Raw genomic sequence first — 16,235 nt, 5'->3', positions numbered from 1 at the left:
TGAATATTTTAATTTTATTGTGTCTTATTCTGCTTTGTAAATTCATCAGAATATTGTGTACAAGGCGTCCCAAAATGTAGACTTGGATTATATGAATTAAAAAGAAAACACGAAAGAAGGTTATTTCTTAAATTGTAATTCTTTCAACATAGGGGACCTCTTGTTACCTTTTGAGTTTAAATAACCCCAAAGTAAAAATTAAACTATTTAAAAATAAGTTACAACCGGAATGAGAGAACACATGAACATTTGATTATTTATGTTTTATTTATGTAAAGAGATTACTAATGGGATTTTATAAAATAGATACACAAATCGTAAATAATTTTTTTAACTGAAAATCCAAGTTTTTCATTGTTTGACTGCGAACTAACTTCAGCTTATTCTCATAGTAAAGAGTCTAGTTCAAAAGCTATATTTCTAATATTATAATATGTTATGTAAAAGTCTCCTTTTACCAACTATGGGTTTATCTGGACTGGACCTACAGTTTAACGTGAGCTCCAAACCGTGGCCAACTTGGAAATCATCTAAGAAGACATCCGGCCTTACCAAGCCAGATTACTGGCGTGAGTGGGATTAATTTCCTTGTCGGATTTAGCACTCTTCCTAAGGACAATCACAAATGTTAAACATTCACAAACATAAAATTACGACGATGTCCCAGCAGAATTCGAACCCGCGAATATCGCAACTATCGGAGGACACTCCTGTCGCCTTTATCACTGCGCCAACCAAGCCGGCTTTGATACTTTTAATTGAGTTCAAGTTAATTTCCACAAAAATACTAACACATGTACAAATTATAAACCAATTAACTAAATGTTAAAAATATGTTTGCTTTGAAGGTTTTCTTTTATATCTCAGAAATCTAGATAAATGTATACGACAAATATATTTCACTTTATTATTGTGTCTTTATTTACAAAATGATAAAATACATTAGTTTACAGTTAATGTTCTTTGACATAATATGTTTTTGTGTACTAAACGAATATCTGGAATTTTTTGTTAAACATCTGATAAGATAATTTACATGGGTTTTTCTTTATCGTTGTTTGCGATTTTAACATCTTTAATATATTGAATAGTCATTAAAAATTGTTTCAGAACTTGTTAAATAATTCGTTATTGTACATATATTTTTATATATGCGCTTTTACAATGTCAGTCTTTCCTTCATTAATTCTTTTAAGAGATCTTTTGGCTCTAATTTTTGTATATATTATGGACACTTTTCATAACACTTTGGCACTTTTATGTTTTTTTTATTTATAGACTGGAATGGTTAAGACTACTGCCTAATTTTGACTCCGAATTACGGTCCTCAACACTAAGTCCATTAGAGATTCATCCTAGAGAACATCCGGTCTTATCCAGCCTGGTTACTAGCGTGAGTTGCATGACTTTCTTGTTGGATTTTGTATTCTTGCCGTATGGACAATCACATTTATAAGCATAAGCACAGCTGTAGGAGGACCATCTTTGACCACTGCGCCACCCAATGCAGCTTTTCGTTTCTTTAATCATTATTATACCAAGTAAATACTACTAAAAATAATTTTTGCTGGCTTGGTTGACGCAGTGGTAAAGGCGACAGGACGGTCAACTTCCTGTTGCGACAGCCGTGGGTTTGAATCCTGTTGGGGTATGGTCGTAAATTTATGTTTGTGATTGTTCTTAGGCAACAGTGATCACTATTAAATAATCTATCAAAGGAATGCAATGAAGTCATACTGATGGAATTTTCTTTCTTTGTAACTTTCTCTCTATAGTGCAATGACAAACCTATGGTTTTATCAGAAAACTAATAAAGGCCCTAACTATGACCTGAGACCCTGACAAAGTTTAATGTAAGTTAATTTTTGAACAAGCACATCACAATTTTTAGTATATCCAAAGTTGCTATGAACATACGTCATCAAAATGTTTAATGTATTGCCTGTCGCATTTTGGAAATTCGTTTTAGAATCAGACAATATTTTCCTTCTCATTTTATTTAAGTTAAAAAGAGACACAATGCTGTCCGATTAGCTCGAACACGTAAACTAATGAGCTTGTTAAAGTCGTCCGGTTGTCAAATAGAGTCAGTGACAAGAGGTTATAACTCTAACCTATAAACTATTGTGGGTGTATGCTTAACTGTAGTTTTTAGATGTATTATAATGCTAAAATAAAATTTTTTTGATAACATTTTTGTTTCCTTATTTTATTTAGATTAGAAAATTGCTATAGGTTAAAGACAAAATAAACTAAAACTTAGAGTTGATGCGGCAACACTGCACCGTTTTAACGTCATAAATTGAGATGTCGTAAGTTCGCAGCAACTTTGGATAAACTATATGTTATTTCTCAATTGTTGTATTCAGACCTAAACAATTATCCGATAGCTAACTTGTTTGCTAAATATTTGTGCATGTTTATTTTATTATTCATATATACAATTATGACGTTATAATACAGTTGACGTTTAATCCGAAGTAAAATATGAAATATTTTTATTATAAAACCGAGTTTAAATGTGACTAATCATGTGGTAAAACAATTTTTATTTTATTTTATTTATTGATACATTCTTATAAGGCTTGGGGGAAAAGTAATTGAAATTGAAATTATAATTAAAAAAATTTAATACCTTAAGTAGGCTCTACTTAAGTTAAACCTCTTTTTTGATTGGTTCATTTAAATTAGTCTACGAAGAAATTTGATTGGTTCATTTCTATAACGCCATTGTTTGCTTCTGTTGGTTTACGACGACATTTTTTGTGTGTCTAATATAAAATACGATTAGCATTTTTGTGTCTTAAATATAATCACTATTATTCGATTTTAATGTATCTTTATTCTCAAAAGTGTTGTGTATCCAGTGTTTGTGCGGAGATAAAAACCGGACGCAGTTATCCTTGGAAGAAACACCCCAAGTTAGCAAGTTTAAGGATTTATGTGACTTAGCATTGCTTTTACCTGGTACGTATACAATTATTTATATAAAGCATTTGTGTTCATATATATTATTATTTACAGCAATATAACAGAAGAAATTATAAACATATTACCCACACTCTAAATCCAAAATGTGTCCAAATGAAGCAATGGTAAAACTTTTCAAGAAGGTGGGTTTTTATTACATATACAAGAGATTATCATGCTTGTTTTATTATATTGTTAATAGATGCCTAAGCTGTCTTTTTAACTTCTTGATTTTACCATAATAAGAGCACAGCAGTAATTTTGAAATATATCATGTTTTAATTTTTTGTTGCATATTATATTATCAGTATTCAATAATTTCTCTAATCTTTTGCAACCTTTCCCCCTCAGAGAGCCTCACGTTTGAATTTGTTAATCTTTTGAGATATATGCAATTAAGACACTGTATTAATGTCGTACCGTCTCTTTTACATATTACATTCTAGGATGAATTAGTTAGATTGATGATAGATGATTAAGTTAGAAAAAGTTGTTAAAAAAATGTAAGCTGAATAAAATAATGATGAACTACTTTTACTCAGTGGTCTTTACAGGTTGACAATATTATAAAAAGTCCTCAGTGGGGTTAGGCTAAAATACCGCAACATTTAATTACATGTAAACCGTTGTATGTTCTGAATAATTTATGATGATATTATTTGATCACAACTCATAGTACCCGTACTGGTATTTAATGATTCATTTCCAAATTTAGCTTATCATTTGTTTAAAATTGCCGCATAGTTTGGCCAAAATAAATTTTATGCGATATTGAAGTAATTATTGGAAACTAACCAAAAATACGCTTGTGTAAATTATTAGTGTCATTAATTTAATTTGTCATTGAATTGGTTAATAAGTAAAAAAATGATTTATCGTCTGATAATGCGTATACTGCTTTTTTGTTGATCTTTAGTAATAGGAAGTACCATGTTAAGACTGGGTGTAATACAAATAATAAATAATATAATTTCGAGTTATTAATGAACGTGGAACAAGTTGTTAGTAATTAATAATTCTTTATATAATTTCCATGTTAACAGTGTTGAATATTGATAATTTATTTTCCATAAATATATTAAAATTTTTAAAAATAGTTTTTTAGTAACACAATTTTTGAATTTGTTTATAATTAACAATTAAATGTTAATTTGGATGACTTAATAGCATCACAATATATTAATGATGTAATCATTGTTATTTATGTATATTTTGATATAAACTGAATACATTATTTCTATTAAAATTTAATTATATAACCTTATAATTTTATAAATTAATATTTTATTGAATTAATATTAGTATACTAGACGCCCCGCTAACTTATTATACCTTATCGCCTAGACTAGTCTTGCTACTTGCTGTGTAGCCACCACGTATTTTTTCAGGTCTGATGACGATCTTATGGCTGTCAGTTCCAGTGAAGAAACGTCTGTGGTTCTTGGAAATTGGTTCCGCGTTCAGATTGCCCATAAAATGAATTGTAAGATTTGATGATCTGTAAGTGATACATTTGTCTTTGTTTCCGTAATTATTTAGCACTTATTACTTATTCCTGATACAAATTTGAATGTTATTAAAACTTCTTAAATGTAATAAAAAACTTGTATAGTCTATTCAAAGTTATTTTGTATATACGTCATCTAAATTTGTGACGTAAAAACGTTGCAATGTTGCCGAGTCAACTCTGAGTTTTAGTTCAGTTTGGCTTTGACATACAACAAAATCTAATCTAAATAAAATAATTGAACAACAATGTTATCAAATATAATTTATTTTAACATTATAGTACATCTAAAAACTACAGTTAATCGTACAGCCACAATAGTTTATAGGTTAGAGTTATAACCTCTTATCATCATTGCTTTCAAGAATTTTGCATACATCTGCCAACCGGACGACTTTATCAGTTTACGCGTTCGAACTAATCAGACAGCATTGTGTCTCTTTTTAACTTGAATAAAATGAGAAGGAAAATATTATCAGATTCTAAAACGAATTTACAAATTGCGGCCGGTAATACATTACACGTCTTGATGACGTATGTACAAAAAAACTTTGAATACATTATATGTTAGTCTAGTGGGCATGAAATTATCCTTTACAATATGCGTTTTTAAAATGTCTCAACTTATATTTCCATCTTATATTTTCATATTTCCATATTTTATTGTTCTGTAAATATTTATTAATATAAAGATTTAATTACAAATAGTTAATATTAAGAGGGACATTGAAATAAATATAATTACTGATAATGCTGTGAAACAATTTCATTCTTCATATTAAAAGTTTTACTTTAACTTCGAAAAACATGTTTTTCTTTATGTTTTACGTTAAATATAACAAAATCTTTATTCTCATTTAAACTATAGTGGTCTGTGATGTGGGGTTCCATACAAAAAAAATGACTGATTAGCGTTCCCTTAAATGATTGGGAATCTTATTTATAGTCTGTTATTTATTACTTACAACATTCTTTATTACTTAAGTATTTTAATATTTAAATAATTATTACGAGATAATAACGTTCCGTAATTTATCAACATAACAACATTAATCCCATTATTTAATTTATAATAATCACGTTTTTGCTGTAAACATATTTTTTAAGATATTGTACCCGAGCTGTTTTCATCAACTCGTTTTAAGACTTACTTCCTTGAATGGAATTTTAGTCGGAATTTTAAACGATTAATTATTTAAATATACATTCGTAATATATTTGCCTTAATTGGAACTGTTTTGTTTACATTATTGTACATATTGTTTTATTCAATACTATTTAGTTTTAAACATTTGTCATTTTTTTAAATGTACGTGTAATCAGGGTTGATTTATTTCTAATAAAAATACGTAATTGTTTGTAATTGGCATATGAAATACTTATGGCCTCAAAATACATTTAACAATAAATACATTTATCATTCAGTCCAAATCAGTCCATAGTGTAGTTTATGACAAAAAAATCGTTTAAATAAAGTTTTCGGATTTTTCAATTTTTGTGAAAATGGAATAGAATTTTCCGATCACAGCTTGCACTGTCTTCGCAATTTTTATTATTCTTATGGTAGATAAGATGTTAAAATAACGCAGAATTTTCAGTTCTGCTATTAACGAATGAATGATTATCCATAGATTCAACAATCCCTTTCTATATTTTCCTTTATCTTCGTACTATCGTTATACCTACGATATCCAAGTTAATTGAGAAACCTATTGAAATGTTAAATCCATTATTACGATACCAAGTTTCCAGTTTGGGTTTTGATATTACCACCCAAGTGGTGAAATTGACTAAGTGCATAGAGTAATATCGGTTATTAAAATGGCTTGTGAAGAAAAAATACAGTTCTGTGATATTCCTGGACGTCTCATAGACATTTGACTGGATATAGAATATGGGAATGATAGCTAAGATGAGTATATTGTTACAGTTTTATAATGAAGCTTTCAATATTTCAACTTATTTCGGCTGGATTTCGATTCTACACTGCTGATATCCCAAAAACAAAACAAACAGTACTTTAAATATTTGATGACAACACAGTTATTATGGCATTACATATCTTTGCTTAGGACCATAGAAAAAGTACAATAGCAGTAAGATCCCTAAATGGACTAAGCAATAAAATATCTGGTATAATAGTGTCGTTATCAATTTTTCGCTGTAGTGAAACTACAAAAATTTTATTATATCACTTGAAGAATGCTCGATTTTTTAAGCAATATCAGATGGCGGGTTAAATTGGAAACACATCTGAGAAAAAGCAGACTAAATCCCACCTAACTTCAAAGAACTGTAGTGTGCTTAGTCGGGAGATATTCCCAACTTAATTTAAGATCAAGAAGATTGGTTTATTAATGAATGATTTTTATAAAAACTATTTGGACTGGAGTAAACAAAGTACTTCGATTAATTACCAATGCTTGTTGCTGGTAACCAACGAAGAACTACACTATGACCTTGAAATCAAATGGATTTGGTTTGAAACACGATAGAAGATTACTAAATCATACTAACGTGGAAGAAATACAAGCAATACTGGACAATGCGTAAGAACTCAGAAGATTGAATCTATCCAAACACGAACTTGTATAGTGCCAATCGTAACTTTAGTTTAAGTAGTCTAATTTAATTTTAATTTGGGAAATACAGGTATATTTATCTCGCACTTGACTAGTTTCCGGATACTGTCCCAGGAAAATCAACCATCAAAGATTGGTATGCTAAGTTTAGACGTGGTGAAATGAGCACCGAAGACGGTGAGTGCAGTGGAAGTCTAAAAGAGGTTGTTACCGACGAAAACCACAAAGTGATTCTGTACGACCGTAAATTGAAATTGAATGAAATACCAGACACTCTAAAGATATCAACTGAACGTGTACATCATATCATTCACAAATATTTGGGTATGAGAAAGCTCTGTGCAAAGTGGATACCGCGCGAGTTCACTTTTGACCAAAAACAACGACGAGTTGATGATTCGGAGCAGTGTTTGAAGATGATCAAACGTAGTAAACCCGAGTTTTTGCGTCGATATGTAACAATGGATGAAACAGATGAAACAGCCTTACTGGACCGTTTGAAGGACGAAATCGCAAAAAACGGCCGGATTTGAAGAAACAGAAAGTGCTGTTTCACCAAGACAATGCACCGTGTCAAAAATCCATGAATTGGGCTTCGAATTGTGTCCTCATTCACCGTATTCTCCAGATCTGACCCCCAGCGACTATTTCCAGTTCTCAGATCTGAAGCAAAGGACAAATCGTACTACAAAAATGACATCGAAAAGTTGGAGGGTCGCTATAATCAGTGTATCACCCTTGAAGGGAATTGTGTTGTATAAAAAAAACTAATTTTGCCAAAAAGCTGAATTTTGCTATGGTAGGCCGGGGACTTTTCAATTGACTTGTTAAGTGACTTATTTTTAAATGTAGTTACAATTCCCGAAATAAGCCGACAGAACTTCGCAAAACGTATTTTGCTTTGCACAATAATTAAAAATTGTCCAATTTAATCTTGTATATAGAAATAATAGTACGTTCATTGTATGTATGCATATATTTTTATACATGGGTGTGGAACGAACATTTGTCCCTCGGTTAACCCAAAAAGATAATGCATTGTGGGTAAATGCGACACCGTAAACAAATCGACAGCGATGTTGCGATACGCAGAATAAAAATGCGGAGAAGAAATAAAAATAGGTGCATGTAATAAATTTGTGCGGTGTTGTTAATGGCAAGGAACGATAATATCGGTTGTTGAGATCATTCACTAAAGCAAAGCGCGCTCTCAAGCTGGTTTTTGTTGGCTCAGTAGTCATTTGAACTTGAATAGAACTGTATTGTGGGTAGAAGTGGTTCCGGCGCCATATAGCGTGTTTATTGCAGTAACAGTGAGTAAATTATTTTGATTTTTTTTGCAATTTTATTATAATACTGAAATAAATTATTTTTGTCGAATTATTTAAGACAATCTTTACCATATTCTATTTTTTAAAATTATTAAAATCACTGTTATTAAAATTAAGGATATTTATTCTTTTATTTATGTTTGATACGCTGATTTCTAAGTAATCGGCGATATATAATTGGTCTAATTAAGTTAATGAAGTTTAAAATTTTATGGCGATAACAATTACCAAATTATAAGACATATTTCACATTTTCAAAATAATGTGACGCTTTTCTAATAGTCATTTTTTCAAAACTAATTGGACAAATATTATTTCGAATGGTGTTATTTATATAAATATTTTCTTCTGATTCGATTACTTTCTGTAAAAATATCTTTAGTTTATTATAATATATAATATATTAAATATACAAAAAACAATTTTTAACGGCAATATATATATATATATATATATATATATATATATATATATTTCTATTATTAAATATAATTGTATATATCGTTATATATTTCTTTTAAATATTAACATTCTTTTAATAATTTCATTTATTGTAATTAATACAGGGGACCTTTACGTTTTAAATAATACATTATTAGCCGTCTGCAAAATTAATTCATATTTGTTACAAGAAGAATATTAGAAGGATTATATTCTTATTACGTAATATAATAGCATATATCGTGGACATTTAATTCTTTTAAATATTAATATAGATATTTTTTAATAATTTTTATTTATTTTAATAAATAAGTTTAATAAAACTGTCAAATGTTGGATATTTAGATGTCATATTTCGGGAATTATACGAATTTTAACCCAATACATGGATGGATTACTGGTTCAAAATTAAAAATTGAATTCTAAAAATATATGAGATCCTCTTTTCCCAAAACCCCAAAACCACAATTCACAGTACAGATACTGTTGTGTTATTACTGTTTTATTGTGCAAAAAAATATTCTTAAACAGAATCATTATATAATTAGGAAAAAATATGTTTTTAATCATATTTTTTATATTTTATTTATATTAAATCATCATAGTTAAGTATCTAAAAATAAGCATATAATAGATTTCTAATCGTAACACGCCCAATAGTCAAAACCATAATGTTTTGTCATTCATTGACATCATTATCTCCTAATTTACAAGCTGTTGTAGAGACTTTAGAATGGGTACTGATTATTTCTTGATTATTATCTTTTTAAATATGTAAGATCAGTAGAATTTTGGAAACGTTTGCAAATATTAATATTTTATATAGAATATATAACTTTGAATAAAAACGTATGTATGTAAAAATAAAAAGAGGAATATTTATATTTTTATATTCTTTATTATATATTAATATATATTATCTTTTATTACCGTGTTAAATGAATCTGCACCTATCTATTACACATCTATCACGATTCAAAAATAACATTTGATTTAAATATGAATTCTTCCAATACAGCTTATTCACCAGATTCAGCAGTTGTTACAATTTCTTAGAAATATGCAACTGCTAATACAAGTATGTAATTGTATCAAAATAGAATAAATATATCTATGTACGAACTAAGTAATATTAAGTAGACCAAATTAACATAAAACATTTCTAACAAAATATTTTCTAATGCTAAAAAAATTATCAACAGTATTTATAATCTAAAGTTAACTAATGTAAAACTAACTAAACTAACTAACTAAAAAAAACCCAACTAAGGTAAAATATAGTAATATAACTTATACACAAAATATATTAATATAACTAAAAGTCATTTTTCTCATAGTTACTAAATAAGTACCAAACCCCTTATGATAAGAATGTTCTGGTTAGATACTAGTCTTTAGTCGTTATAAATATTCATCAATGTATAATATAAACAGTGACAGAACAAACACGGAGCCGTTATAACAAGATTAAACAACGCTTACATAACAGATATCAAGTAACAACTTTAAAAATTGTTCCAATGACGTGTATTTTTGTTTTAAACTCTTATTCAAACAAGCACCAATTAACCATCCAAATAAATCATGTTTACGGTCTATTGGCGAAAAAAAAAACGGACAAACAGTCAATTTAAGCGGACATCTAGTTGATGAATCGTTTTCATGTAAATATTAATAAATTATATCCACTAGACCTATCTAATCAAAAGAAATTAAGCAGAATTCCAGTCAAGACTACATAAAGTAGTTGACCTGAAATGGTTCAAAAATAGTTATTTATTCCCCAAAGGTTATTAAAAATGACTTCATAGCATCGTGAAATTAAGTTTACTTTCTGTAACTGTTAGAAAAAATACCTATTCGTTATTGGTAAATAACAGTGAGAAGGAGAAATACTTCGTTAGGTGTCACATGAAAAGGTTCCATTATTTAAAAAAATATTTAAAAACTCTAAAATAGATATATTAACCGATTTAACTCACATAAAAATAATATAGTCGAATTATTATTTATATTAATTCGTATATATACATAATAATTAACATCCAATTCTATTTTAATAACATGTATTTATATTATCTAATACCACTCACAGACATTTCAAACTTTAATCGTTTAATTCACACATTTTCACATTTTCCACTTTACTTTAGACATACACCACATCACTTTAGATAATCAGAAAAATAATTATTAGATATATATTTTAATAGTTTAAACTCACCAATATAATATTCATAAAATGTTACAAAGGAATTTACAAATGTTTTACAATGTTTATATTAAAATGATGTATGATCTTACTATAATAGTTATTCACTTTTAGATAAGTAATATTACTTTTTTTTAATTATGTGGCTACTGCTTTTTTTTCATCAATTTTTGTTACTAATTGGTTCAAAATTTTAATAATCATTAATCATCATTCATCGTTCATCGTATCGTTTATAGATTTACCAGCATGAAAATAATAGTAAATAATAATAGTAAGTAGTAATAAAATAATAATATTCAAAAATCTTATACTAAGTCTTATGAACATAACTAGTGCCTTTAAATATTTTCAAACTAAATTAACATTAATAAAGGAATGTTAGTTATGTTCACAGGAAAGACTGAATACTGGATAGATATTTGAGTTCTCTTGTTGGTGAATAGTTGATAATTATTATTTTCATGTATTTTATATTCCTATATGAAAAATTACATATTATATATAAAGAAATACCAGCCATTGGTTATGAATGATTTGTTAGCTTTAAATAACCAGACTTCATTCGCTTGTAAAACGAACAAAACAATTGTGTAAATGCATACGATGCATACCTTATCGGATTTCAGAAATTGTTATGGCAGGAGGATTCAATTTTCGTCTACATACAGAAGACAACATTTTAAGTGAGCTCGGTATTCTTTTAATAATGTCTGCTGTGGAATTCTTTTAATGTTTCTTGTATTATTTAAATATCAATGATTCTAAAATATTTTAAGTGACTAGTGACATTATCTCTGATAATCCATCTTTCGATACTGTATGATCACTTGAGTAGAAGTATCCGTCTGTGGTGAAAAACCGCTGAGATTATCTATAATCATTTCTGTTAATTGTAGTTGTAAATAACCAAAGTGTATTTTTAAATTAAACGCTATGATAAGAATTACTCGGTTGGATTACGATATTTTAATACCTAGAAATATATTTAGGGATGTAGTGATGGATAATTAATAATTTATCATTTCTTTATATGACAAAGAACATGTAATATAATAGGTCTGTTAAGTAATTTTGAAGCCTTTTACAGACTTCAAAATTACTTCAGAACACAGAGATAGTTATTAATAGATTTTACTTTTCATTATGTGTGATTTCTTTGCATAATTGAATGTTCTACTTGTGTATCATTACTAGTGTTGGGAACTATCGACTGAAATTGACTATAGACTGTCTAGTAATTGACTACTTTTTACTATCGACTGTTTCAGTCGCTATTTTTAGTTCGACTGCTATTACTACTTTTTACTAGTGACTGTTTCAGTCGACTGTTTTCAGTCGTTATTTTCGGTCCGACTAATTTTGTTACTATTTACTATCGATTGTTTCAGTCGTGTACTTTTAGTTACCATTTTTGGTTCTACTAGTTTCATTCGACTGATTTTTAACGTTCTGGCTCCGTCGTCCTAGGCGCGCGATATTGACAAAAATGTACCCAATTTATGCTTATAAATTTATATGTAATATATGTAGTTTTATGATTTTCTTGATAGTTTTCTTGTAAATAAAGATATATTGTATATTAAAAGATTAAAATTGGAATGATAAATAGTAAAATATTTTGACTGTTTGTATGGCAATGATTACACTCTCGATTTTTGTTAAAAATATTTCCGATCAATAATAAATAAAGCGTTTATATCATTTCATTCTGATCATTTTTAATTATGTCATGGATTAGTTTTTTCTTCTGTAGTATATGGTATATGTTTAATTATTATATAGTATTTATGGCGATCGTACATCTTTAGTTTTTAGGTTTTGTTTAAGTTATATTGTATTGTCTATATTTATTATAGCACATTATTTAATAGTAGTAATTAGCACATTAAATACAATAAAACAATTGTGGGGTATTACTCCATTCCATAGAAAAATTCCATTTCTTTTTACAGATCCACAGAACATTCAAATATAAAAGTAATTATACTTCGTTTAAAATTGAATTATAAGGGCATTAATCAAAGCATCAACATTGGTCATATTTTATACAACAACAACATATTTTACATAAAATGTTAGTAGAGTCAAAAAAACATTCTTACCTCACCACTATATATAAAATTAGGCTTAATTAAACCATTCCTAATTTATTTAAAGCTAAACCAAAAGAAGGAAATTTCAGTCAGATATTTGTAAATTGTTATTCGATGTAACTATGAGTACAAAGGAAAAGTATAAATTTGACAGCTGTCGAATCATTACTTTGTGAATTACAGCATTTTGAGTGAAGCATTGAGTTATTGAGAAAAAAGTGATAAAAAAGAATTTCGCCTGTTGATAAAATATTGCTTTTTGAAGGGAAACAATACAGTTGAAGCAAAAACGTGGCGTGACACCGAGTTTCCGGACACTGTCCAAGAAAAATCTATCATCAAGGATTGGTATGTTCAGTTTAGACGTGGTGAAATGAGCACCGAAGACGGTGAACGCAGTGGACCCCCAAAAGAGGTTGTTACCGACGAAAACATGAAAAAATCCAACAACATGATTTTGAATGACCGTATATTGAAATTGAATGAAATGGCAGACACTCTAAAGATATTAACTGAACGTATACATCATATCATTCACGAATATTTGGGTATGAGAAAGCTCTGTGCAAAGTGCGTGCCGCGCGAGCTCACTTTTGACAAAAAACATTGACGAGTTGATGATTTGCAGCAGTGTTTGAAGATGATCAAGCGTAATAAACCCGAATTTTTGCGTCTATATGTGACAATGGATGAAGCAGTCATCTGAGTGGACTGCACACGATGAACCCGCTCCAAAGCGTGGGAAAACGCAACACTTGGCTGGCAAGATTATGGCTTCTGTATTTTGGGATGCGCATGGAATAATTTTCATTAACTACCTTGAAAAAGAAAGGACCATTAACAATGACTATTACATAGGGTTATTGGACCGTTTGAAGGACGAATTCGCCGAAAAACGGCCGCATTTGAAGAAAAAGAAAGTGTTGCTTCACCAAGACAATGAACCGTGTCACAAGTCAGTGAAAACGATGGCAAAAAATCCATGAATTGGGCTTCGAATTGCTTCCTCATCCGCTGTATTCTCTAGATCTGGCCCCCAGCTACTATTTCCTGTTCTCAGATCTCAAAACAATGCTCGCTGGTTTGGGGTAATTTATATGGCTCGGTGAATGAAGGTAAAACGAAATGAAACAGTGGTGTTTACATTATGTGACCGTTATTTATTGAAGTAATATAAAAATACAAATGATAAAACGGATGGCAGCTGTGTTACCTGGTGACGAGGCTTGGGCAGTTGATGGTGGCACGTCTAAACCAAACGATGATCGAGTACTGAATGAATGGAAATACTCTTCAATAACATCCCAGATAAACGTCTCGGGGTTGCCAGCTATTCGTTATCGGGTCCTAGTTGGCGCTGCTGGCACCCCGCCCATGTTCAACATCTGGGATTATATTTCTGGGTATTTGGAGACCGTTATTCCACGATGTAAAATTCGACATGCCTCAAGGTCGCTACACTGGGAAGAAATGTTCATTGAATGAAGAGGTAATCGCCGAAACTGAGACCTATTTTGAAGCAAAGGACAAATCGTACTACAAAAATGGCATCGAAAAGTTGGAGGGACGCTATAATCAGTGTATCACCCTTGAAGGGAATTTTGTTGAATAAAAAAACTAATTTTTCCAAAAAAAATATGTTTTACTATGGTAGGCCGGTATAACATTTCTATTGACCTGTTATAATATATAAATTAACACATGTTGAATGTTGAATGTTGAATATACTATAATCGAACAATTAATCGATTATCTCGAAAAAATTGTTTGATTATGTCAATTATAACCAACCAAATAAGATTAAGCTTGTTTGTATTGAAATAAAGGACTAAACATTGAATATAGCTAATTAACATTAACATGATTATTAAATAAACTGGATAAATTAAAACTGTTTCAAATATAAGATGAAAGTAGCTAATGTGTTTGAAATAAGAATCAAATTTGATAATGTTCCTGTAAAGAAAAAATCCAGCCATATATTGATTAAATCATATCCTAATAAATATTCATCAATCAACACACATTATTGTAATCCTACTAGAAATTTAAATAATGCAAATCTGTAACTTCTGTGTGAGTAAAGGCTTTTGAATAGTTATTCTCGCACTTTTGTCATTGTAATTCGTAGCTGATTTTCTCATCCGTACACACAATGGCATTCTTTTTTCATCTTTTGTAATGAATGATTTAGTCCCTCTACAGTTAAAAAAGATTTACGAATTCTAACTAAATGATATCACGGACGGCGTACAGTTCGCATGCGAACCATACCTGACGTCACTTGGCATCGATTCCGACGACGATTCATCGGAATTCTGTTTGATGTTTGTTATTATTTTTTTGTTTATTTTCCAACCGAAATAAACATGATGCCACAAGCAACGATTATTGATATTTCGACCGAATACTAATGATCACATTCCATTCTTCTGATAACACTTGTTAACATCTAATTAGAAATTCGTAAATATTACCGTCGCAAATTTTCAGATCAAAATAATTTTGTTGGGGAACAAGTAAATTCGGTTTTTCCTAACAGATTTCTTTAAACACTAAGTCAATAAAGCTATATTTTTAGCGCATTTGGAAGATAACACACCACAAAACATTTTAGATATAAATGTTAGGTCATTCGTTTACTCGGTCAAAAGTTATTGCGGTTTTAAAACAGAGTGTGCAGGTTATTTTCAATTTTTTTTTCGTCCATAAATGGAAAATTTCAGCGCTGGCACATCGCAAATTGCTTGGTGTATGAAAGTAGTGCAAGGAATGTTTAAGCCAATGTTAACAGTAACATTCTACAACAATTTATTAATCAATCTTTTTTTGTATCTGTAACTTAACTATTTTCGCCTCTCTAATTTATTAAGACTTGGGCAGTGGATGATGACACGTCTGAACTGAACGATGGTCAGTGACTGAATGAATGAAATTATACTTCAATAATCTCCCAGATATACGTTTCGTGGTTGCCAGATATTCGTTATCGTATGCTAGTTGGCCCTTCTGACACCCCGCCCGTGTTCAACGTCTGGGATTATATTTCTGGGTATTTTGTAGAACGTTATTCAACGATCTAAAATTCGACATGCC

The 16,235-nt window shown here is 29.6% G+C and overlaps 1 protein-coding gene and 1 long non-coding RNA gene across 2 annotated transcripts in view; both read left to right on the top strand.

Moving 5' to 3' along the window:
- The first annotated feature begins 1,133 nt into the window (after window positions 1-1,133).
- LOC143201778 (uncharacterized) lies at window positions 1,134-3,113 on the top strand. The gene is made up of 4 exons (XR_013006994.1): window positions 1,134-1,393; window positions 1,776-1,853; window positions 2,854-2,967; window positions 3,025-3,113. It is a non-coding gene; the product is annotated as an uncharacterized LOC143201778 (long non-coding RNA).
- Window positions 3,114-8,096: 4,983 nt separating this feature from the next.
- Window positions 8,097-16,235, top strand: part of Swim (Secreted Wg-interacting molecule) — a 47,541-nt gene continuing 39,402 nt past the window's right edge. The window contains exon 1 of the mRNA XM_076412093.1: window positions 8,097-8,372. The gene's annotated coding sequence lies outside the window, so the exon portion shown is untranslated. The remainder of the gene's footprint in view (window positions 8,373-16,235) is intronic.

This window comes from Rhynchophorus ferrugineus, unplaced genomic scaffold (assembly GCF_030347505.1).
Source record: "Rhynchophorus ferrugineus isolate W39M unplaced genomic scaffold, kcgeb_rfMv2 rfM8, whole genome shotgun sequence".
Lineage (NCBI taxonomy): Eukaryota > Metazoa > Arthropoda > Insecta > Coleoptera > Curculionidae > Rhynchophorus > Rhynchophorus ferrugineus.
Note: the sequence above shows the minus strand (reverse complement) of the source record. Positions and strands in the feature narration are given on the sequence as shown.